At 33.6% G+C, this 24,636-nt stretch overlaps 1 long non-coding RNA gene across 2 annotated transcripts in view; it reads right to left on the bottom strand.

Annotated features, from left to right (window-relative positions):
• Positions 1–24,636, bottom strand: part of LOC129219801 (uncharacterized) — a 124,773-nt gene that overhangs the window by 32,940 nt on the left and 67,197 nt on the right. For both annotated transcript variants that reach the window (XR_008580438.1, XR_008580437.1), the window contains exon 4: positions 11,391–11,444. This is a non-coding gene — a long non-coding RNA (uncharacterized LOC129219801). The remainder of the gene's footprint in view (positions 1–11,390; positions 11,445–24,636) is intronic.

Here is a 24,636-nt window from a genome sequence, read left to right as displayed (position 1 = left end):
TTTAAACTTAAAAAAAATATTATCGTCTGTAAAATATAACAAAAAAAATTGCTAGCGACTAAATTTATTAATCGCTTTACATAAAACTTGCTGCTTCTCTACAAAATATGAGTCTCTTGCCCCATTAGCGCATTTGCTAGCTCTGTAAAACTATCTTTCCTGCCTACGATCAACGTAACGCAGAAAAAAGTATTTCTACAACAGTTTTTGGAAAGAGGATGAGGAAAGCCAACCGACAGATATACATTCTCATCTCATCTTTCAATGTGCATCTCTTTCAAAAAATCCCTATTTTCTCTTTTTTTTCCCCAATATTTATTTAAAAATTAAATTAAATTTTGTTTTTAGCGATACTTTTACAATACATTACGCCTTCTCTGATGCCCCTCCTGTTTTTTTTTTTTTTTTTTTTTTTTTTTTGTTTTACTTCGACGGTTGAGTATGAAAAAACATTCATAGCTGGGACTGAATCCAAGCTGTCTGGTATGTGGACAGTTGAATCTACTAAAATGTGTAAACTATGTTGATGATTTTGAAACTTTTACGCCTTAGAATTGGCTGGCTAGTGCTTTTAATTTTCCTTTTGTCAGGTTTTCAAGTCGTGCCTCACCCTGGAAGACATCAACACAACAGCAAACATTTCTATCGCATCAAACTATTTTTTTCAAAAATTCAAAGGCAATGCATTGCAAATAAGGTTTTTAGAAAGCAATGTAGGGGTGCAGTGAAACCTGTGTAAGTTCACTCACCACTTTCGATGCAGTGCTTTAGGGGTCAACTTAAAGAAGAGGTTAACTAAAACAGGTTGATATTTATGTTATAGTAGAGATTCCCAAATTGAGTGCCACGGCGCCGTGGGATGTCAGAGGAAGAGGCCAGGGGCGTTGCGAAGTGTACATATTATCCATAAATTTATGAGTAACACAAATAGACTAGGGTGCCGCGAAAATATCCTAACCATTCAAAGGGTGTCGCAATTCGGAAACGTTTGGGAACCCGAGTTGTTGGACTAATTCTGCATTTGACAAAAGCGTTCAACTTAAACAGGTAAACTCGACAGGTTTTACGTATTCTCGTTTTTTTTCCTTCTTTTTTTGGGGGGGGGGGGGGGGGTCTCGTTTTTAAGGTGATAGGCAACGCTGTTGAAAAGGACTTTCCGTTCCTAACTAAATGCTGCGAATATAAAGCAAAGAATCATACGTTTGGTTCAAGGAGGGAAAAAATAAAGAAGAATACTCATCGAAAATGGAAACTATATGTTCACATATTCTGTAAATTCCAATGGAATGCCAAAGCAATTACGAGTAAATCCACATGATAGTGCTGCTTAAATATTTCGGGGAATCGGTTTAATTGCAATTTTGGACGAAAGGAAAATTCCAAAAGATCGGAGGGAAAAAAAGAAAAGCAAACAAAAAGTAATGGCAATTATGAAACCTTAATGATCTTGAAAGCGTTTGGCAGCGGAGTGCAAATTAACCGTGTTAAACCAAACGGGGAGGATTTTAAATTAAGGAGAACAATAATTACTATTTTTTCTTTCTCTTATGGGAGTCAGAGTATTTCACTTCAGTTGTACTTTAATTATGTTAACTAAAAATTTAAGTGAAATAGAACGGAGGAATGCAATTTGCACAGCAGGCAACAATTGTTCTAAGGTCGCCTTCTATTACATGAATGAGAAAAAGCATAAACGCAAACATGTATTCTTTTTTATGTATGTTTTAAAGATATTTCGTTACAGAAAGAAAACCAAGGCTGAAATGAATATTTATAAGATCATTAAGTCCCTTTGAAAACAATAACGTTACAAAGTATCAGGCCAATCACTAATTTCTAACTGTCTAGAAAAACATTCCTACGTTCGAGGAATAAACGATTTTGTAAAAAAAAACTTACACAATGTCGTTTTATGTACGCTTCTTAATCGTAAAGCACTTCACAAAGACTTATGTTTTGGAGGAACATTGGTGTTCTAGGAGCAAAATTAAAAAAAAAAAAAAAAGGCAGGTAAATATTACAACATCTAAAGAGCAACTTATGAAAAATCACGAGGAAGTTTTCATTTTTAATGAAAATAGCTTCAGAAGCAATCAAAACTGCTTCTGATCCAGTACAAGGCAGAAAAATTAAAACTGATGTATGTTTCAAACTTAAAACGGGATTTTTTTTTTTTAATCTTAAAGCCAGGATACACAACAGCATTAAAATAATTAAAAAAAAAAAAAAACATCATTTCTGACAATTCATCCCATACATCAGGGGTTCCCAAACTTGTTCGTTTCGTGGCACCTTTTTTTAAGAATTAGCACTTTTTCAAGACACCCTTGCCTAATATGCTACCTTATATACATTGACAACATGGGCAAGGGCATTTAGCGACACCCCTCGCCTCTACCTGCTGCTACAGACGGGTAAAAATAAAGCACTTCAAAAAAACGTGTGAATCATAGATTTCATGTGGAAAATTAAAATGAAAAAATTTTAATTGTGTGGGTGCAATATGTGTGTTTAAAAGGACACTTGAGTGTCATTTTATGCCTTCAAAATTCGAATTATTTCGTGTTACATATAATTTTGAGAAATGTGAAGTTGCAGAAAAGCCATCAAACTTTTGTTCCCGTTAACTACATACATAGCAATGACCGAGCCGTCTCAAGTCTCATAATCATCTTGCAAAAGCTTTTTCAAACATATTGATTCGCCAGTTACGTTTTGGAGGATTTTTGAAAATGTTCGATTAATAGAAAGAAAGACTGCTATAAAATTGGTGCATAATTTCCTGTACTCTCCGTTCTTGTAGGCCGTGGTCGATCCGCAAGTGTACCATATGTTCAGTGTTGAATGGGACTGTCCTATTTCCAATTAGCCTGTCTCGTGGTCGCCGCACATAGTTTCGCGACGCTGAAATGTCGCGCTTTCTGAAATGCTAGAATGGAACATTTGGTATGTTTCAACCAAGAGTCCCAGGGTGGAACTGTTTAAGCAGTTTCCTAATAATTATTTGAATCATGCGGACTTTCGCCTACTTCTTTAAGACAGTAGTTTATGCTTTCCCGGAACTAATACTCAGGTTAAAAGGATACTTTCACCTATGAATAATAACAGGGTTGTGTGAAAGTCTTGGTGAAAATTTTATTCTTATATGAAATAAGTTGAAGAAATTAAATGTACTGAAGCAAATTAATTCATTGAAGAATATTTTACATCATATGTTCTTTTTTTAAGTGATCATTTCTATTCTTATATGAAAAAGAACAAGGTTAAAAAATTTCCACCTTCCCTTTATACTTTAAGTACAAGTGTACCTAAAATTGTAAATGTCCCGTTTTGAAGGAAATATAAATGATCACCTTATCTATCCGGCATGTTTCCAGTTTGGGCTTCTTCTGATCACAAAATCGAAAGAGTCTTGTAACACATGGATTTTGATCTCAATCCTCATTGGATACAGCAACAATTATTGCCCATAAGCAGAGGTAATAAACAACAAAGTTCTATCCAATGAGGATTAAGATCCATTTGAAACAGATTTCTGCTTCGAATCTATTTGTGTTCAAAAGATTTGTGTTCAGTTCATTTGTGTATGAAGAAGCCTTGGTCATGTGAGGCAAAACGCCTGGGTGGATGGACCACGGTCCGGAGAACAGTTTTTTTACTAACGCCAACCGTGAAAGTGTCAGGTTTTTAATTAGTATATAAATCATTTTACTTCTTTAAATACATTAATTTAAAATAATTAGCACTTAAAACGAAAATATCGAACTTTGTCTTCATTTTAAGGAAAAAATATTTTAATCTGTCAGACTAACTAATAAAAAGCCACCATAATTCATTGCGGTAACTGCCTGGATTTCATGTAGATTGTAAGAGGTTAATTGAAAGGTCAAAGCATAAATTAAAAAAAGAGTAGAGAGAAAAAAAATCTTTAATGTATTCAGAAAACGTATTTATTTTCTAAACTGATGCTCTACACATTATAGCCCAAGGACTGCGAAGTAACTGAAGAAACTTGTTATGCACTAATGATTACAAAAATACTGAACCAGTGTTTCTCGAATTCTAGGATTTAAGGCCTTTAAAAAATGCAAACGAAAGTAGTGTGTAACACTTTATCAAATAGATAAACTGAAATATTTCTTCAACTAGTTAACGCGCATTTAAAGCGTATTCAACCCCCCCCCCCTTTTAATACTGTAATTTAACGGCTTAAATGATTCTAAAAAAGCCGGTAAGTTGCTAGGTTGACTTGGTCACTGAGTAACTATCATTATCAATATTACTTTTGTTTATAAGGTGGATTTTCAGTTCAATTTTTGTTATTTGGGAAGAAATAATTAAGGAATTATTTGTTCTTCATTATTTATGATTCATAATTAACAATATCAATTTATGTAATACTTTAAAAAATAAGTGATTTAAAATAATTTTTTTTTATTTACATTTTCTATATATTTGATTAACATATTCAACATTTTTGAATCAGCTTTGTAAAAACACGTTTGCAACGAAAGTTTTTTTTTTTATTTTTTTTAAAGCAAACGAGATCGGTTTCCCAAAGCGTTGCGTCGTAAAAATGTATTAAACAAGGAAGACCTCAAGTAAGATCGTCTCAATGAACTGTTGTAGTATATTATCATTACATAACAAGTTTAAATCACACCAACAAAAACAAACTCCCGGTACTAAACGACAAATTTCTCAAATGATATATTAATGATTTTTACCAAATTAATGGGACTTTTACCGGAGGAACGAGCAAGGACATTCGGTGACATGCAAGGAATTCCTCCGGTCATTGCTTTCTTTGAATGATGTCCCAATGTCGGATTCAATTTAAGGCTTCATTAATTTTCCTCTTAGGAAACCACATTAACTTATTCGGTTTTAAGCAAAGAGAGGTCATTTTCTATCAATGAATAATGCTGATTTTAATTTCGAGTATTATCTTTGCGAGTGACCCTTATTATGGCTTCCCATCTTCCCATTATCAGTAAATCATTCGGTTCTAGACATCAGTCAAACTCACAATAAACCGGCATTTTATCCGATCCCTTTCATCAGAGAATGATTCATGCCGAAATTCATTAATATTATTTGAAGATGATCTTAAAAAAAAATTGAGTTCGACATGAAAGAAAGAATCGGTATTCAATATTCATCTACTTAACTGAATTTATTATTTTGTTTTTAAATTGCAACCAATGAGATATTGTGCAATGACATTTACGCAAGACTTATTACATATAAATATCCGGTGAATATAAATAAATCTTAACAATGGGGTTGTTTTCTTCAGTCAAAAGTAGTACTTCTAGTCACTGAAATTGGTAGAATAAGCAAAAAAATTACATGGACCCAGAAAATTCTTTCATTTTCCCAACAGTTATTTTTTAATTAATTTTTTAAAATGTCCGATTTTGCAAACAAGGCGTGGTCTTGATGATGTCAAAAATGATTCTCTTTGGCGAATTTTGTACCGCGTTTCCACGTTATGATAATCAAGAAGCGAATTAAAATTGCGCTCTACGCTTGCTATCAACCATATCGTTGCCAATACACGGGAATAAAGATGCGAATTAAATATTTTGCTCTGTGAATAGCAACACAGAATAGCATTTCATCATTTGTGATGTCATCGGCAAGAAATGTAAACAATGAAAGCGCAACGATTTAAGTAATTTCTTTAAAATATTAAACAAATTATTTAAAAAATGGTTAGATCCTATGTTTTTAATCATGTTCTTTCAGAAAAAAAAATACTTTTAAAATTATGGAAACGATTTCATTACAACCTGTCAAGGGACTTGTAGAAGTCGCTTTTTCTTATGATGAGCGAAAAAAAAAAAACTCCGTGAAATTTTCCTAAATAAATAATTGCAATTCGAACTGCAGACAGCCATTTGAAAGCACAGAGTAACAAAAATAATTACGCAAATGTAATAAAGCCCACCTCATCAAATTTTCACACAATAATTTTTACTTCAAAGGACTTTTTCGTACTGTCCATTTATTTTCAACTCTATTATTTTCCTTCTATATAACTCAGTTAATTTGTGATTTAGTCTTTAAATAATATTCTGGCAGTAATTGAACAATCTCTATTCGAAACGAAAGTTTTGGAATAGTTGCATGTTATATATGGCTGCAAAGGGAAAGAACACTTACTGTGCTATGTCGGTATTTTTTAAAATAAGCAATGCAAAATTTCATTGGAAAATTCAGTACTTTACTTCGCTAAAATTTGGTAGAGAGCACAAAAAGTACCGATTTTGAAGTGACATACGTCGTACACCCCACCTCCCTACTTGCGTAACAAAAAAAAAAAAAAATACTTCACCAGTTACGGGTTAAAAACTTGTTTGAAAAACAACTATGATGCAAGTTCTGCTTTTAGGAAGAGAGTTTTACTATTATTAATTTTTTTTTTATCAAGTCTACAATGAGATAATGATCATTTTGTTCGAAGATTAAAATCACCACAAATATCAGAGTGGCATGCGCAATCGATTTGGTTCAAATGGGATCAAATTTATCATGATTGAAATACGTAAAAAATTATCAAAAATTATTTGAGCTAAAACATGAATAAATCGAACAATAAATTTTGCAGATTTCTATTATCTCTCCCGTTTTTTTTTTTTTTAAAGTTATAAATTATTAATTAGTGCACTTTATTACGAGAGATTCTATCGGGAAGTGAAATCGCTCAAAACATCAATTTATTACTGTATTCCAACTGACACCTAGAATTGAATGATTTATTTACCTTTCTTGGAAATCTGGACGGGTCTCACAATAACGCTTGCTCGAAGCGATAGGCTTCGAGTTAAAATCACCATTACTCACTCATGGAAAAGGATTTTTAGTGCTTAAAAGAAAAAAAAAATAATTGAGTCTTAAATTGAATTGGACATTGGGACAATTAAAAGAAAGCGATGACCGAAGAAGCTTCTCAGAGTAACCTTGAATATTTTGCAGGTTTTTTTTAAGGTTGAAAAATTTTTTAGTTCGAATTATAAATCAAATATAAAACCTTATGTTAATACACGGAAACCCCGTTTCAACGAACTTCAAGAAACCACAAATTGTGTTCGTTGTAGCGAAAATTTCGCTGTAATGAAATGTAAGCACTGAAATATGAATGAAATCGCGACTGAAAACAGGGGTGTCTCTTCGGAGCAAGGGCGCGCCCCCCTAATAATCCGCAGACCCCAAAAGTCAGAGCCCCCCCCCAAATAGAAAAATACCCCTCAAAACAGTCCTCCCTAAAAATTTAAATCGCGCTGTCTGCCCCCCCCCCCCCGGTGGGCACCCCTTGCTGAAAATTTATTTCGTTGAACAAAATATGAATATACAAATCGGCCAAGATATTTTCAACGCCCCTACAAGCATCTTTCGCGCATTGAAAATATGTTTTTCAAATTTCGTCTTGTGTATTTTCACTATTTTTCTTGAGGGGGGAAAAATCAAAATCTAGCATAGTGAAAAGTGGGGGAAAAACGCAATTTAACTTTTTATTGTTTTAAATTTTTAATGTCAAACATTAAAAAAAAAAAGCACACAACTTTCCCTTCCCACCCATGTTCCCCCATCTCTTCCTTTGAAAGTTATTTTCTATGTTCTGATAATTTTTTTTGGTCTTTACAGTTTTTGTATATTTTACTCCTCAAATGAATTTCACGCTTCAAAAAAATGTCAAGAAGAATTTTCACACATTGATAAAACCAAGGCAGCCGATCAGAGGGAAAATGACAGACTCTGAGAACTTTAAAGCCTTCTCTCGACTCCCGCTTCATTATCCCCAAAATTAGTCCGACTCCACAAGCATTGGCAGACTTGCGGACTTCGAGAGAAAATGACCGAATCCAGGGGCGTAGGAACCGGGGGAGCTGGGGGAGCTTGAGCTCCCCCTGGAATATTTCAGACTGGCTTAGCTCCCCCGAAAAAAATATCGCACTCCAGCTTTTTGCAGTACATTGTCTACCTAAAACCTGATTTCAAAGTTATAATAATCTACCTTTTCTAGAAATTTCCACACAATAAGCAACAAAGCCAGGGCTGCAGAAGAGCCAAGTCGAACCCCTTGTCAGTTTGGTCATCGGGTCCCCACTCCCCATCAAATAGTCGTGCTGGCGTTCACAGAAATTTGGGAACTCGTAATAAATGACTTTTACGGGCCCCCTCCATATTGTTTACCTCTACGTCCCAACATGTGTTATTCCTCCCCCCCCCCCTCTCATTTAAAAAATCTCTGCCTCCTTCAGGCTCGTGCAAACAGGTGACCCTACTCCCCCCCCCCCGTACGCACCTCTATAAATAGTTAAAATTTACACTACTACGATTCCAAAGTGCTTGGCCCTTATAGTTTTCGTTTAGGCTGACATAGCCTTTTTACGACCCTGAACAAAACAAGGGGGAGACGGAGTGGTCAGTACACTTGGGTTTTCCTCTTTCTCATTGTTTACAAACCTCTCGATTCCCGGGGGGGGGGGGGGAGGACAAAAAAATTAAAGATAAGTTATCCGCATAGGATAAGTTTATGTTCTTAGTTTTGTATGCCGTTGGTATGTCACATGCTCATAAAAAAGAGATACTAATCGTGAGCGTTTAAATATTAATAGTATAGAAGGTGCTCCAGATATAACTATCGAAAAGAAGGTTTCTAAGGTAAGCAACATATCCAAATAATTCAAAAATATTTCATTTTAAGTTATCCCAGGTACAATCGACAGAATTTCCAGCAAACCCATTGAAATTTGTTGATTACTTGCAAAATTTAACGTGAAAGTTAAACTAAAAGACCGAGTGGTCATATTTTTTATTTTTTTAATTTCTATTAAAAAAATTTAAAAAAGAAAGATAGAAAGAAATAACGAATGCGGGAAAAGAACGAAAAGAGAGAAAATTCTCATTTCTTCCTCTTTTTTATTTTTTCTCTTCATAAAAAGTTAAGCCTCGACAAAAAAAAAAAAAAATTAGCGCGTTCCCAAAATTTTAATAATGTAGTTACATAACAAAAAATAATCCTAAACTAATTCTAGAGAGATTATGAACGTATATTTCGGTCTTTGAATTCTGTTTCGATCAAAAAATACGATCAGATCGTAAAAATATCATTGTTTGATGACCCATCGAAACCGAAAGTAATCTGCTGTCAGGAGACATAGACATAGCCCGAGATATATATTATTCGAACTAATTTTTAAACTTCTATAAAACTTATATTTATTATTTTTGATTATAAATATTGTCAAAAGAAACCTAAATCAGTGGCATGCCCAGAAATTACTTTTATGGATGTGTATCACTGCTGGGATAAAAATTAAAATAATAATAAAAAAAAATAAATAAATAAAAACGCTATTTCCAGAACTACGGAAAAAAATATAAAAAACCTCTGCGTCCATCATTTTGTTATATTTAAAACCATCAGAAATTGATTTTTTTCTTTATGAAGTTATAAGATTGCAAAGATAAATATCATTTAAAGAATTCTAAAAGTACTACAGCAACCAAAATTCACACTAATCAAAATTAGTGAAATCTTCATCAGAATATCCATAAAAATCTTTCAACAATTGCAAACACTGGTATAATGTAAGAAAGCTTAAAAAGTGCTAGTTTATTGAAACAAAAAATTTTGAACGTGTAAAGACTTAACGAAGTTAAATTTATTCCCCTTGTTTGCTTTCTCAAAATTAAGAGTTTGTCACTGTCAGGTGTTTCCATACTAAAAAATGTGCACGAGGGCACTCGAGCATCCCACAAAATGTTTATGGAGTTCTGGGCAATGCTTTTTCATATACATTTCAAACACATTTCAGGCGTACTGTTTCTCCGCCTCCCTCTTTCGTTTATTCCCCTCATTCATCATCAATTCCCTGAAAAGAACTCCTGAACACCTTGTATTCCAACAATAATGGGAGATGAAATAATATTCCGTTTTTGGAGCGTCAATTTCAAAATTATTGGGCCCCAAAGATTAACAAATATGATCTACAGTCGTGTTTTTTAGACTACAATCTCGAAAAATTTTCTGAGTGGTCTCTGAAATTCTTCTCACTGATCAATAAAAAAAATGATGAAAATTAAGTTTTTGAAACTACAATTTCGAACAATTTTATAAAATTCAGCATTAAAGATCACTCGCTAGGACTTTAATTTCGAAAATTTTCCAGAGAGCCCTAGAACCTCTTCTTTTCCTGACATCACTGAAGATTGTCTACTTCTGTTTTAAAGACATTAATTCCGAAAAATTTCCAGGGAGGGTACTCGAACCTTTTCTCCCCTTAACATTACCAAAGATCGTCTAAAACTACGTTTTTAGAACAAAGTTTCGGAAATTTTTCGGAGGTTAAACCCCGGACCCCTCTATTCCTACGTACTCATCTTCAAGTACTGACCGACCACCTTCCAAAACCAGAAGTTTTGTTAAGTGCCCTCCATCCCCAAAAATTCTTTTTGCGCAACTGCTTCTGCCCCTTGGGTCCCAGACCTTCCCAACCCCATGACCCCCAGCTCCCCCAACGTTTACAAAGTTCCTACGCCACTGACCGAATCTCAACCTTTCACCCCAAAATCAATCCGACTCCAACTCCAAGCCTTCGTAGCCCTGGAAAACACCCAAGCAACATCTCTGCTAGTTATATGAAAGCGACAAATTTTTATTCTCTCCTATTTCAAATAGATATTCTTGTAAAACACGAGTTCAAAAATAGGCTATAGAATTTCTCAAACTTATTCAAATCGCAATTAGGGTTGATAAGATACCTTTAAAATTCTCGGATGATCCAATCAAATCTGAAGGAAATAGAAAAAAATTGTTCAGATAAAAACACACACAGAAAAAGCAGTGTGTGTGTAACCTTATTCATGCTTAACTTCTGATGAAACATAAACACTTTCCTGAGTCATTGAGTTCATATCATACGAAATTCTGAGGCTGCTAAAATATTTTCTAATTAAAAATTTATAAATGTTAGAAATATTGAGATCAGACCTAAGTAGGCTCGAAATTAGAAAAGTTCGGCCGATGATATTTGAAGCTGAAGCTTTTTTTTTTTACATTTCCATTTTTTACATCTGTCGAATATTTTACATTTTAGTTGCTTTTAGGCTAAAATAGTCGTCACAGTCGCCAACTCTTCAAAATACTCGCACTAGTCGCTTTTTTAGTAGTTAGTGGCAGCCCTGAGATCTGAATTTACCTGCGTCACTATTCAATAATAATTACAAATAAAAAGAATAATTTGAAATTAGATTTTTTTTATTATTATTTTTTCACTAACGACTTTTTCTTATTTGTAGAATTAAAGTAGCTTGATAACACCACCCCTTCCTTACCATAATTTAGATAACACAACAAAAGTAAAGAGCAAATAACTCACCAAGAGATCAGAGAAAGGGTTTGAAAACCAATAAACTTCTGGCCGATGGAGCACCTAAAAAGTAAAAGATTATAATGAACGCATGTCGTGAAAATCAATAAGTTTATCAATGTATTCATCGAACACTAACAATACTGTTCAAAAGGTAACTAAACCTGGAAATAACAAAACAATCAAGACTTATTTAAAAACAAATACACATAAATTGTTTTTAAAATATGTGGGATTTGTAAAAATATGTGGGAAGAAAACGACGCACACATTTAAGAATGATTCTCTGAAGCATGTCAAGTGATGAAAAAAAGGTCATTAGACTTGCTTTTGATATGACGAACCCCAGCACTATCTGACTACTTTCCCAAACATTCCAAAGAAAGAAAGAACAGTCACAAACCTAAATGTTTAACATTCTTGTCTTTTTTTTTTTTTTCTTTTTATTCAATCACGATATCATCAAATATTAGGTTTTCTTTTAGATATCGCTCAGCACCAACAAACAGTAGTGGTAAATCTCAGAAAAAAAAAAGCACTAATGAAAATCAAGGTTTTACGGAATACTATATTTAGCGGACTTTTTCTGAAACACTACAAAACGCGACTGCGGAAAACGTTATGCTAACTATTCTGGTTGAGTTTTGTAGTCTAAATTAAAAGTACCTTTAAAGTGCGAACATTTTCCTTCAAAATTATCAAATTTCAATGATATGCCACAATTGATCATAACCTTTGAAAGTTGTAAGACACCAGTATGTTAACTACAGTAAAACGCGTTTTATTGCAAGGAAGATCATTACATAGATTTTAAATCAATACTATTTGTTCAATAATTATAAACTCTAATATTTCCTTGAATTTTAGTCGCACATTTGAATTTTTGGTGTTTGTATTATCTTTCAATGGAGATTATTTCCCTCATGCAGTGAGGGGGAGAAGAGACTTGGAAATCATATTGTAACGGATCCGGTGAGACTTCCAACTTACTTGAAAGGACGACACAGTTCTTGATAAAAACACAGGAGCTTTATTTACACTATGTACAGGAGAAATAGTTAACAACTGCTAAAATAATCATCAGCAATTAAGCAAATATCACTCAACACCGTAAACTCAACGGTTACACACGTATTTACTTCCAAATACGAAAACAACACAGCGAAATGCCTCGCTATAAACAGAGCTAATACACACTCTCAGTACAAATTCTCAATCGAAACTAAACTCTTTATCCAGCGTAACGGTTTATATACACACCGAAAGAAATCTCTCAAATATTCCAAACGCTTCTAGAAAATAGTAGACCGCTATCAAATTTTATCAATGAACAAAAAAAAAAAAAAAAGTAGGGGGTCGTATACTTTAGCCATATGTTAAGGGGTTGTATATTCATTACGGGAAACTATTTACAGGTTACGTTACTACAATAATAACTATTTACAGGATTTGTAACAAGATAAAAAGTTAGGTTTTGAACCGATTCAGTTTTTTCTTAATTATTACTTTATTCACATTTTTTATATCTCTGAATCAAATTTTGACCATTTTTTAAAATTGGAAGTATGTACCTAGGACTAACGGTTGCGAAAATAGGACATGATGTATATGTATGCATTTCCAGCAGCAATTTCCATGCGTCCAAAAATACAAAATTAGCGGGAAGAATGCCGAATGTGAAAAATGGAGAAAAAGAAGTACACAAAGCTGGAAATGAAATTCAATTTTTTGTCATTAGTCTACTATCGAAAAGTTCTGAAACTAGCACAATCTGAATTCCAAAAATATCTACAAATGAATAATTAGTTTTTAAAGGATTTTGAAAACTAATTTCAGTAAAGTTAAATTCGGAACAATTTCGGACACGGAAGAAATAATGAGCAGGATGTAAATTTGTTCCTTGTAATAATAAGTACAATTTTAGCACGGAGAATGCTGAATGTGAAAAATGGGAAGAAAAAAGCAAACAACATTGGAAATCAAATTAAATTTTTGTTCTTAGCCTACAATCGAAAAGATCTAAAACTTGCACAATATGAAAATTTGTAAATGAATATTTGGTTTTTAAAAGATTTTGAAAACTAATTTCTGTAAAATTAAGTTCGGAACAATTTCGACCATGGAATAAATAATAAACAGGATGTAAATTTGTTATTAGTCGGCGATACACTGCAATTATGAGTGGAAAAAAAAAACACTATTAGTTTTCTGCCCAGTAGCTATTGTATTGATTTTCCCACACTGTTCTTAATTTGCCTTTCATACGAATTCTTACAAATATGCTATAATTCAGCAGAATAATAAACAATGGAACGCACAGGTTGCTGCGTGCAATTTTCAATTTAATTCATTTTTAGCTTATTTTCTTTTAATGCTTGCGGAAAACTCATCGCTCAGTTCCTATTCTGTTTTCTTTGATCAATTAAAAAGGTATGAGGTAACATCATACACACGAGTTCTTTGTTTCAAGTTCTTACAAAAAAAAAAAACCTTGGAAGTTTTTTTTTTTTTTTTCAAATAGTTCAAGATTTCATTGAACTTTGAAAGCCAAGGCATGTTGTGGATATTTAAACAAACGTTTTCTTATGTACTTCAAAACAGGACATGAACTAGTTTTGACATTTGTTTAAAAGTTAGTGAATAACTTCCTTTTATTTATCTTTTTTTTTTTTCAAAAAATTCACTAACTCAAACACTAGCTGTTCGCAGAAACACAAACAACACTTTTGGACTAAAAGCTTTTTTTCTCATCGTACTAAACAACGGGTTCGAAATTTAAATGTTTATGCAAAAGATTCATTGTTGAACGAAACTCTTAAATTCTTCGCATAATGTGATGTTATTGAACTCGGAAGTGTTTTTGTTTTCAAGAACTATGTTTATATTTTCAATAGTAACAGAAGCATTAAATTGAAACGAAAACGAAATTTTTGTAATGTTTACCATAGGATTGCAACAAACTAAATGTTAGTGGCTCCATACACAAATACTACAGGTTCAACGTCCTCAAGCAGTCTATGTGAAAAATAATTTAAAGCGTAATAGAAGCGTTAAATTGAAACGACTTTTTTAAAATGTTTACCACAGGATAGCAAAAAAAAAAAAAAAGAAAGAAAAACTAAATGCGAGAAGCTCCATGCACAGATATTACAGGTTCAATGTTCTCATGCAGCGTAAGTTTTCAACAACCATTAAAAATGTAACATTTTATAATATTCTTAGTACCTAACACACAGCTAATTGAAATAAAATGTTTGACTTATGCTTGAAATGTTAGGAGACTTGAAAATAATTGAAAAACGCACAAATAGCAACAAGGATTGCAAAATGAGAATTGCAATTCTTAAAGCTATTACCTTAAGTTCTTTTTGGAATTTTGTAGCTAAATTCGGCAATTTTTTTTTTTAAATGTTCCCCGAATTTAAGACCTGGATGGGGGAACGAGGGCAAATTATTTATGCATAAAACAAAATATGTTTTACTAAGATCTTTCAATTGCTACATATTTTTTTAAAAAATAATATTACACTAATCTATGGTTTCCGCAGATCATAATATCGTTAAAAACTTCAGGATTTAGTACATGACATCTCTATTGGTATACAGTTACAATAGAACCTCGTTTATCCGGCCCACGTTAATCCGGGTCTTCGGATCATCCGGATTAAATTTGTAACCATCGGCTTTCTTTTTTGATTTATGAACGACAAAGCATTTGTGTGAATATTTTTCATTCAAAAAAAAAAAAAAAACAAAACAAAACACCACAGGTGTTTGTAACAGAAGACAATAGAACAGTTCTTAGTTAAAAAATGATGTGAAAAATTTAAATTTCTTTAAAAACTTTGCGAATAATTCTGTATAATTTCGTTACAAAACATTGGTTTTTATCGTTATGAACAATTCATTTGCTTATTAAATGATTTTTTCTGCTTACCACTCATACTATCCGATTTATCCGGATTTCATCATCCGGATAAACGAGGTTGTACTGTGTTTTAATAAAAACTGGGAAAATTTTAATGGTTCTACTTCAGTTTTTTTTTAATTTTTTTTTTAATTTTTTTTCTTTTAATGAGATTGGGGGGGGGGGGATAAACGAAAGATGGTGCAGTAAACGAACCGGTTCAACAAATGGACAAACGTAACCTTTTCTAGTTATTTCTTTTGTAGTATTGTATAGCACTGAAGAAAGTGTTGCCAATTCAACTTTTGAAAACTCATTTTTCTTTAAACTGATCCTTCACTGATGTGTGCTCATTCACTGGACGAACTATTCTATAGGATATAATTTCAAAAAATTCAACACAATTACAGGAACTTCATTGAGCAGTAATCAGATTTCATTGCTCCAAGCCTGTAATTCAACAGCATATCTTCAATTTCAAGAGATAAGCTCCCAACAGCTTAGAGGAGAAAATTGCAAAGCCACCACTGTTGTCCGTGCTTTATCTACTGTTGTGGATTGCACAGAGCAGCTATACAGTTCCTCGAAGAGCCCTACACACAGCCGCGCATCGGCTTCTTCGCTGTAGAATATTAAGTACGCTGACGAAGTAATTGAATCACAGAATGGCGACGTCGACCGTTTTCTAATGAAATTCACAAGAAATACATTCCTAAGTCAGGTTTTCCACAATTTTCACTTATGAAGATCGTAGCAATTCGGCACGCTTTCTTCGTCTCCAGATTGAAATCGCTGCTAAAGGAACCCAGGCCACTTGAGGTGCATTGAGTTGTTAAACGATATTTCAGATTGAAATATTAACTTCAAAATCATTTTTTTCCTTTAAATATGAAGGCTCAAATGAACAAGGTAAAAAAGAGAAATACCTTCTTATGAGGCAGGAAGAAAAATTTAAATTACACACAGCGTAAGGTCTTTTGATCTGCTGACATAGAGGATCATGCCCATCGGTCTGAATTAAAATCCCGGCCAGGACATAGGTTATTAATTAATATTACACTGATTCTTGATTATTTCTTTGTGGTTCGTAACTCGCTCTAAGCTTTAGACCCCCCAGAGATCAATATGCAGTGCTCAGAGGGCACTGCATGTCGGTCTGTTCAGTCACATATAAGTGAACAAGATGGTCAATCGTCCGATTACAACCAAATTGCCAAACCTAATGCTCCAAAATATATAGAATCAAATTTGGCTTACTTACTTTAATAATCGACTTTGGAGCTTCATCTAGCTTCTAAAAAACATAGTTCAAGAAATATGTGAATTCAGTGATTTTGCCAAGTCTCTCCCATTTCTCGATATTTTTTTATTTTAACGATTATCATTTTATTTTTTTATTTGTTACGATGATTTTACCTATGCACTTTTTCTTTTTTTAAAAACGCATTGCAGCAGAATGGACAACCCTCAGTGTTGATGCTCACGTTCTGTTGGTTTTACTAGATTTAATTGAGCAATCCGAATTGTCTTTATACTGATTCCTATATAGAAAGTAAATGATAGCAATTGTTGCCCCATAGCAATGTGTCCTGGGTCAAACATTTTTAAACAGAGTAAAAAGTTCATGCAATACACCAGGCAGCCCGGCTATCATATCCAGAGATTGCAGTTTCGTTCTAATTAGAACTCATCAGTCTAGATATTAGTGAATATTCGAGTTGGAGCACTGCCTTAGAGGCAAATGCCATCTCATTGAAGCTGAGAGTGGCAACTAACTGGTATATGAAGTAAATTTACCTCTTCAGCTAGTGTCCGCAGCATGGTGCGGTTCGATTCGTGAATTGAGAGTAGAAGTAAGTTACCGCCCCTTCGCCACAAGGGCGGATTCAGGGGAGGGTCAAAGGGTCAGCTGACCCCCCCTGTGAGAAGAATTTCATTATGATTATTATTAAACTTCAATTCTTTAGATCCGAAAAAATAATACATGAAATCAATGTCAATTTTTTTATTTTTCTTTGCTCGGTTCTGTAAGGTAGTTCTTATTTGGCGCGTCATAATTCAAAGAATTGATTGGGTTTGTTTACTGGGGTATTGCTATTTTGATTTCTTTGTTCATTTTCAAAAGCACAAATTTCTCTAGTGAGCTTAACTTTTTCCCCAGTTCTCCTCCCCTCAAACCACATGTTGTTCGTGTCATGTGTGCTTTCTCCTACTATTTATAGATATAATTAAAGATTATGGTAACATGACCAGCATATCTGCCGAAAGAAATGTGACTTTTGATGAAAATTTGAGGGAATATGATCCATGGCTAAGGCTGCGACATTGAAAATTTAGGGGGAGGGAAGGTAATTTGAATGGGTTTTGACATGGGGGGGGGGGGGGGGGGGTTACTCCGTAGTATATGAATAGGTACGCTCTCATGCATGGAATGATGGACAAGCCTGCTTAACTGCTACTTTTTTTTACGTAGGAATAATAACGATATCCATAGAAACTTGACCCCTCTTATAAAAATTTCTGGATCCGCCCCTGCTTCGCCAGGGCTAAGGCAGAACAACATGCAATATGTCATACAGTCCGGTTATTACATCAAGAGACTAGCTGGTAAGATAAATTTACTTTATCTACCAGTTTGTTGGCACTCTCAGCTTCAATGATATGACATCTGCCTACAGCTCGGTTATTCTCTTATCCAGACTGATGAGTCCCAGTTAGAACGAAACTGCAGTCTCTGGATGTGATAACCGGGCTGTCTGGTATATTGCATGTTGTTATTCTTTAGCCCTGGCAAATCGGCAGTAACTTACTGCTATAGTGAAATATTAAATGTAATAAGATTTGTGAGAAAGAATGTGCTTCAAAAGGGGTCATTAAATCAATAAATGTACACATCGTATTGATCAAAAAAGGATGGATGCAAGGAGTCAGATTTGTTATTGTTGTCCCTCTTGGTTACTGTCCGTGCCATTTATTGTAGTTTGATGTTTTACTAGTGAAATCATGAACACACAGAAGTTATTTAACGCAGCATAAAGTTATTAGGTGTTTTTAAAAGGTAGAGTACAACTGGAATCATGTATTTTAGCAGATTGTCCTTCGAGGTAAAGAACTTTCGTAAAAGGGTTCAGCGCGATTGTAATGACATGGATTCGTTTTTTTACAATCGGATAATGGCCAACTTTGGCAAGTGTGATTATGAAGAGTCGGTTTTGAGACTTAGAAGAAGGCATAGACCGATAGTTTTTGCTACAGCTTTCATTCAAACGCAAGAATATTTCGGTTGAAACTATAAAAACTCATAAAAGAAATATACTTATTCCATAACTAGCAAAATTCAGGAAAGATCCGTAAATTTGAAAACCAGTTCTCAAAAGTAAGCAAGCATTCTAAATTAAATGCATTATGAGCAAACTACGTTCAACATTTTCATTATATTCTTCAGTTATTTTTTTTTTACCTTTATGCTTGGCATCTCTGTCGTTGTTAGTGCGGAAGGAAGGGTCATGTCTCTCAGAATTGCGTGCGATCTGTCATTTGCATTATTTTTACAGCTGTGTTCTAGGCAATATGTACTTTCATCACCAGTAGCATTTCTGCTTTTAAGTGCAACAGATCTTTCACGCGATGTGAAATATTCTGGCAACATCAGTGCTTCCCCAATACGAACGGCACGTGCACGTGACCATTTGCCCTAGTTACATTTCGCCAAACTATGCAGAATTTAGGATTAATAAAAACACAGGACACAATGACAACAAGTAATGATATCGTCGCAAATATCAGGGCTTCCTGCAACACTGCGTTCTGATATTAATTTCTTATTCCAATTATTTATACACATAGTATGGATCTGATACGTTGAAACATAACATTGACAATGTTGACTTCTTTTTCGGGAATTTAGTGAAAAGAAAGGACGTGTTATTGGCGAGGATTCGAGTTGGAATCCTTTCGTCGAACTACAGTCGACTCAAGCTACAACGCGATCCGACTTACGCGAAATGGCTATAACGCGAATTTTTCACGAGTAACGAATTTTAGAGCTAACGCGTATTTTTCGCCCACAACATGAATTTTTATGAGGAAGTATCAGCTTTGTTATTGGCTACTAAATATTGATTTCGTGAATGTTATTACGTCCCTTTGAGCATCACTGACAGTCAAAGTTCCCACGCCAAACTAGTCTATTGCATCAAATAACCATAATGGCACCTTAGTGTCACCTTCATCTAAAGTTTGAAAATGTGAAGAAAAAAAAGAAAGTTTCTGATGAATTTTTTTTAAAAGGCTAAGATTCTCGATATGCTTGAACAATTACAAAACGTCGAAGATAGCGCGACAAAAAGTATGAGTGAATCTTCCATATGTACAATTAAAAGTCAAAACAAAAAGATGTCCGTAAAAGTTTAGAACTTAGTTTCAATATTGAAGCTTGCAAAGCAGTCTAGCAAAGTAAAAATTATGAAAATGGAAGCTACGCGAGCTCTTGCATTGTGGATTAATAAAAAGATCAGGTAGAGGAGATGTAGCCACAAATTGAAACGTTTTAAATAAAAGGTGAAGCGTATTTAAAAATGCATTAGATAAGAATAATGATCTGATCTTGGAGCATAAATCATCACTAGTATCCTCATTTTTTAACTCGTAAATATTGCTACTGTATATACTGTGCAGTATTATTTTGTGCAACATTTAAATTTTACTGCATGCAGTGCATACCTTGTTGTTTTATTTTATATCTTTTATTCCCATTGGTCATTCATTTTGTGCATCTTAAGTATTTCATGTTGAATAACAGTTTTTTATTTTTTAAATACAGTAAAAGTTCAGTTCTTCATGGAAGAAACTGTAATGGCTAAGAAATGCTTTAGAGCAGTTTGAGGGGTGTTTATAAGTGCCTAAAAGTATTTGGTATGCTTTAAAAAATTTGTATGCATATATTTTTCCACAACGCGAAAATTCAACTTACGCGAGGAGTCTTGGAACGCATCTCTCGCGTAAGTCGGAACTTGACTGTACTGTATACGAAAGTAAGCCAATTCAACTCAGCGCCAATTACCGTTCCCTATTGCTCTAGAAAGAAGTAAAAATTGTGAAGATCATGTCTTTACTACTCAGAGTCACACTATACAATTCTAGAATAAAGCCATATTGTGTTCTATCCATTATTTATTGATTTTGGAACTAGAACAAGTTGTAGATTATTAAAACTTGTATTTTAAATTTTTAATCTACAATGCACCGCAACGTTCCTTTCTGAATGCTCCACATTTTCTGGATAATAAATAGATTTAAATTAATCAGCGAGCCTCAGACCATCAAACTAGGTTATTGTCCAACTCAATAAAAACATTTAAATCATTCGAGCGTATACGCAGTCCAATAAGGCATAAATATTTTACGCAACTTCTATAACCAAGACTTATTCTTTCAAATTTATTGGCAACAACTTCCGGAATGCTAAAGCATGTCCGTAGAGTATTTTACAATCAATCATTCTGGAATGATGGAAAACGTAAATATAGATGAATCATTTCATAAACAAAATCATAAGACGATGACGACCACGTTGAAAATTTGGCGATTTCATACCTGTATCAAACAGAAAATTTGATTATTCTTAATCAATAAACAACGAAGCAATGAATCATGCCAGTGATGAAACATGGCTATAATCTAAATGTCAAAAGTAAATAATTAAAAATGTTAGAATCGTCGAAAATTTTGACATTTTGTAATTGGTTCTGCTGGTTAATGATCCAAATCTAAACTTTTATTTATAATCAAACGAATACACAATCATTTTTATGTAAAGGAGATTGTATAAGTCAGCTCTTTATTTGATAAGATAAAAAGGATCTTTTCGATTGGAGGGAGTCTGGAATTGCCCCCAACATTTGAAGGGATCCAAAACCTTTTTAGCAGGATATTCACAGGTGCACGTACCAAAACAGTTGACTACAACTCAATGCAAAGTGCGAAATGTTCTACATCCATTTTTTTCCCTCACAGAATAAAACGTAACTATTAAAAAACAACGCGCCATGTGCATTATTTTTATTTTAGTAACAATTGAGTACTGACGTGTACAACACATCATTTTCGATTTTGTGACAAAAGCATCTTGCTGTCAATGTCACGCCTTTTCTCTGTAATTGGTTAAACCAAAATTTTGACTCATGACAAATGTTTAAAAACCATGAAAAGTGACGCTACAGCTAAGGATGATATACCTTTTTTGATTAATTTTACTCAGTATGAAGCTGTTTGTGGAAAAGATCAAGATTAAGAATTTACTTTCTCTTAAAAATTAAACTTCGGTGAGCCCCTGAATCCTACGCAGACAATCAACATGATTCACAATACTGATAAATGACTAAGGATTTCTCCCAATTAGACTACTAATTTAACGAAGCCATGCCTATTATTTATAACGGGTCGTATCTCATTTTCACTTGACTTCATTCTCAGAACATTTGAGTGGAGTTTCATACACTGAAACTTCCTGTTCTTCGCTTTTTTTTTAAGGAGATTTTTCAAAACAACATGCAGATCATTACGTCACTATCAAGAATGTGTGCTTTAAGTTGGTTCTGCTTTTCTTTTTCCTTAATACGATGAACTCTTGATAATCCGCGAAATAGGGTGGGACGGTAACCGCGGACAAGCGAAAACCATGGATAATCCGAATAATAGGTAAAAAACGATACTAGTATATACAATAGCTAGAAATATGAATAATACACATATATACATTTAAATTACAGCTAAAAACATTGCTACATTGCATCTACTAACATTTAATGTAAAAAATATACGTAAAAGCTAAAAAGCCACAAGAGAAAAAAAATGAAAAGACCCGCAAGTACTCCGGCCGCCGATAATCGGGAGTTCACTGTACTTTCAATTTTTTTACAAATAAAAAAATGAAGATTGGGAGTACACTCCGTTTTTCAAGGGTTGTATTACATTAGTATTACATAACGGATCATTTCACACAAAAAAAAAAAAAAAAAAAAAAAAAATCGTCCTTATCAAGATCCAAAACAAACTAATTTTTATCTATTGCTCGAAGCATAAAAACATATGATTCTGATATGCTGGAAGAAAAAATCTTCTCGACAAACGTGGTATCAGAATATTTAATGAATACTAATTTGGATTAATTAGGAATTAATAAACTGCTCCACATAGATATTTCAAACATCATGATTTCACAATCGCAAAAAATTAAAATAAACGTAACTAATCTTCTAATTCAAAAATAAATGCTGCACTGGATACTAAACGGATAACAGTTATAACTCTTGCTCTAGTTAGTTTAGAAGCCTGAAACAAATTATCTCATGTAGAAAAATTATTATTTTCGATTGGTATAATACTTTTAACTTTTGTCTTCAAATTACTCAAATACATTATGAATAATAAATTGCCAATTTTCTATCAACATTTTCATTCATTAAATCTACTCAGGGCCGAGACCATGCAAAACGTCCTCCCCGGAATTTTCCGAATTCGACGGTACCGGTAAGGTACTCCCGTCCGTTTCCGAGGAAATACTGCGACAGAAGATATAAAGAGAAGCGAAAAGATTTTTAAAACATATTAACATTTAGAAAGAAAACATATTTACAACTTCCAAAAAATTCAAACGCCTTTAACTGTTTTTTGGGAAAAGAAAACCTAAAAAATGATATCAAAGATAAAAAAAAAAAGAAATGAAAAAAAAAGGTAACCCTATTTTGAAACATAATTTCTTATTCCAACCCACAAAAATAAAAATCACGAAACCGATAAGCAATTTTTTTGCGGATGTGGTCGAGACAATGACATTCCAAGTAAGAAAATTTAAATGAAATGATCTACTGAGCCTTCATAAAAAATTTTCAACTTCCGAACACAAAGAACAGCTATTTAAATTTTACAGTCTACCTGCCAAGCGCGTCCTTCAAATGACCAACATCTGCCAACCACCACGTTTTAAACACCTGTTGGAATTCTTTTTACCCTTTATTTTTACGGATGGAACTAGGTGTGATGCATCATGAAAGTATTTATAAACATCTGCTGGATTTTCAGAATTGAAAATCGCAGCTGGTGGAAAGTTGAACTACATTTCAGGGTCTACTTATCGCTCTGGGGGGGGGGGGATTTCGACACATCTATCATTTTAACCAGATCAGCTCTTTAATTGGGGCACAAATAAATTCTAAAAAGTTAACATTTTAGAAATGTATGTATTTTTAAAAGTGAAATGAAATTTAATTTAAAATGAAAGCTAAGGAATGGTTCAACATCGGTCCATATTTCCCTTTTTTGGGAACCGTTAAATATTTTTGCTAGTTTTGTATAATGGAAATAGTTTTGTCTTTCTTTCGTTTTCCTTCCTTTTTTCTTTTTTGAAATTTTTTGAAGTGTAAACATTTTTTGATGGATATACAAATTTATAGAGGGAACATATCGTCACCTCAAAGCAACAGTAGGATATCTTACGGGATTTACTGTGTTTCTGTTGCTCTGAGGCGACGATATCCGAAATTGACCTTTGCCATAAACCAATACATCAACAGAAATTGTTGCTGCAAAATAGTTTTTAACAAAACGTTTAAAAAAAAAATCCTCTAACTGTATTTTAAAAGTTATTTTTTAAAGTGTTGCGACTCCACCAAAAATTAACTCATGACTCATTAGTGGGTCTTGACCCCCCAGTTTAGGCTACGCTGCTCTAGTAAATCATGCCCATAATATTTTCACAAGAATGCTGAATGCAAGGAAAAAAAATGTATCTATAATTTAAAAATAAGTTAGGGATCCACAAATGATCACGCTGTCATGACCAATAAAACAGGGCCGCAACTAGATTTTTGTTTCGAGGGGTGTTTTACCCAACACATGTCTTGAGAAACTTATGTGATCAATTATTCTATTGATTTTTGTTATAATAGTTCATCCGAAGATTACGGGGAGATTACTGATTGAGACGGTCTTGGCCTGCCCTAAGCTGTAGTGCCGAAAAAGAAGAAGATTACGGGGATGCTGCTTTAGAGACACTAACATGAGTAAATAAAAAGTTGATGTTTGTATTTATTAAGAGGATAAAAAATGTGTGCACTACATGATTTCTTTGTAAACCAATTAAAAAATCTAATCATTTTTAATAACTCAAAAGAAGAGGTCCGTGCACACGAATTCTATCTAGTTCTTAAACACATTTTTTTAAACACTTATTGAGGCAGCGGGAAGCAAAAGGGTGTAAGAAAGAATAATAAAATGTTTTGAGCAAAATGCATAGAAATTTCAAACCATTAGTCCCCGTGGAATGATGTTCCCAATAACAACAATAAA

This window comes from Uloborus diversus, chromosome 4 (assembly GCF_026930045.1).
Source record: "Uloborus diversus isolate 005 chromosome 4, Udiv.v.3.1, whole genome shotgun sequence".
Lineage (NCBI taxonomy): Eukaryota > Metazoa > Arthropoda > Arachnida > Araneae > Uloboridae > Uloborus > Uloborus diversus.
Note: the sequence above shows the minus strand (reverse complement) of the source record. Positions and strands in the feature narration are given on the sequence as shown.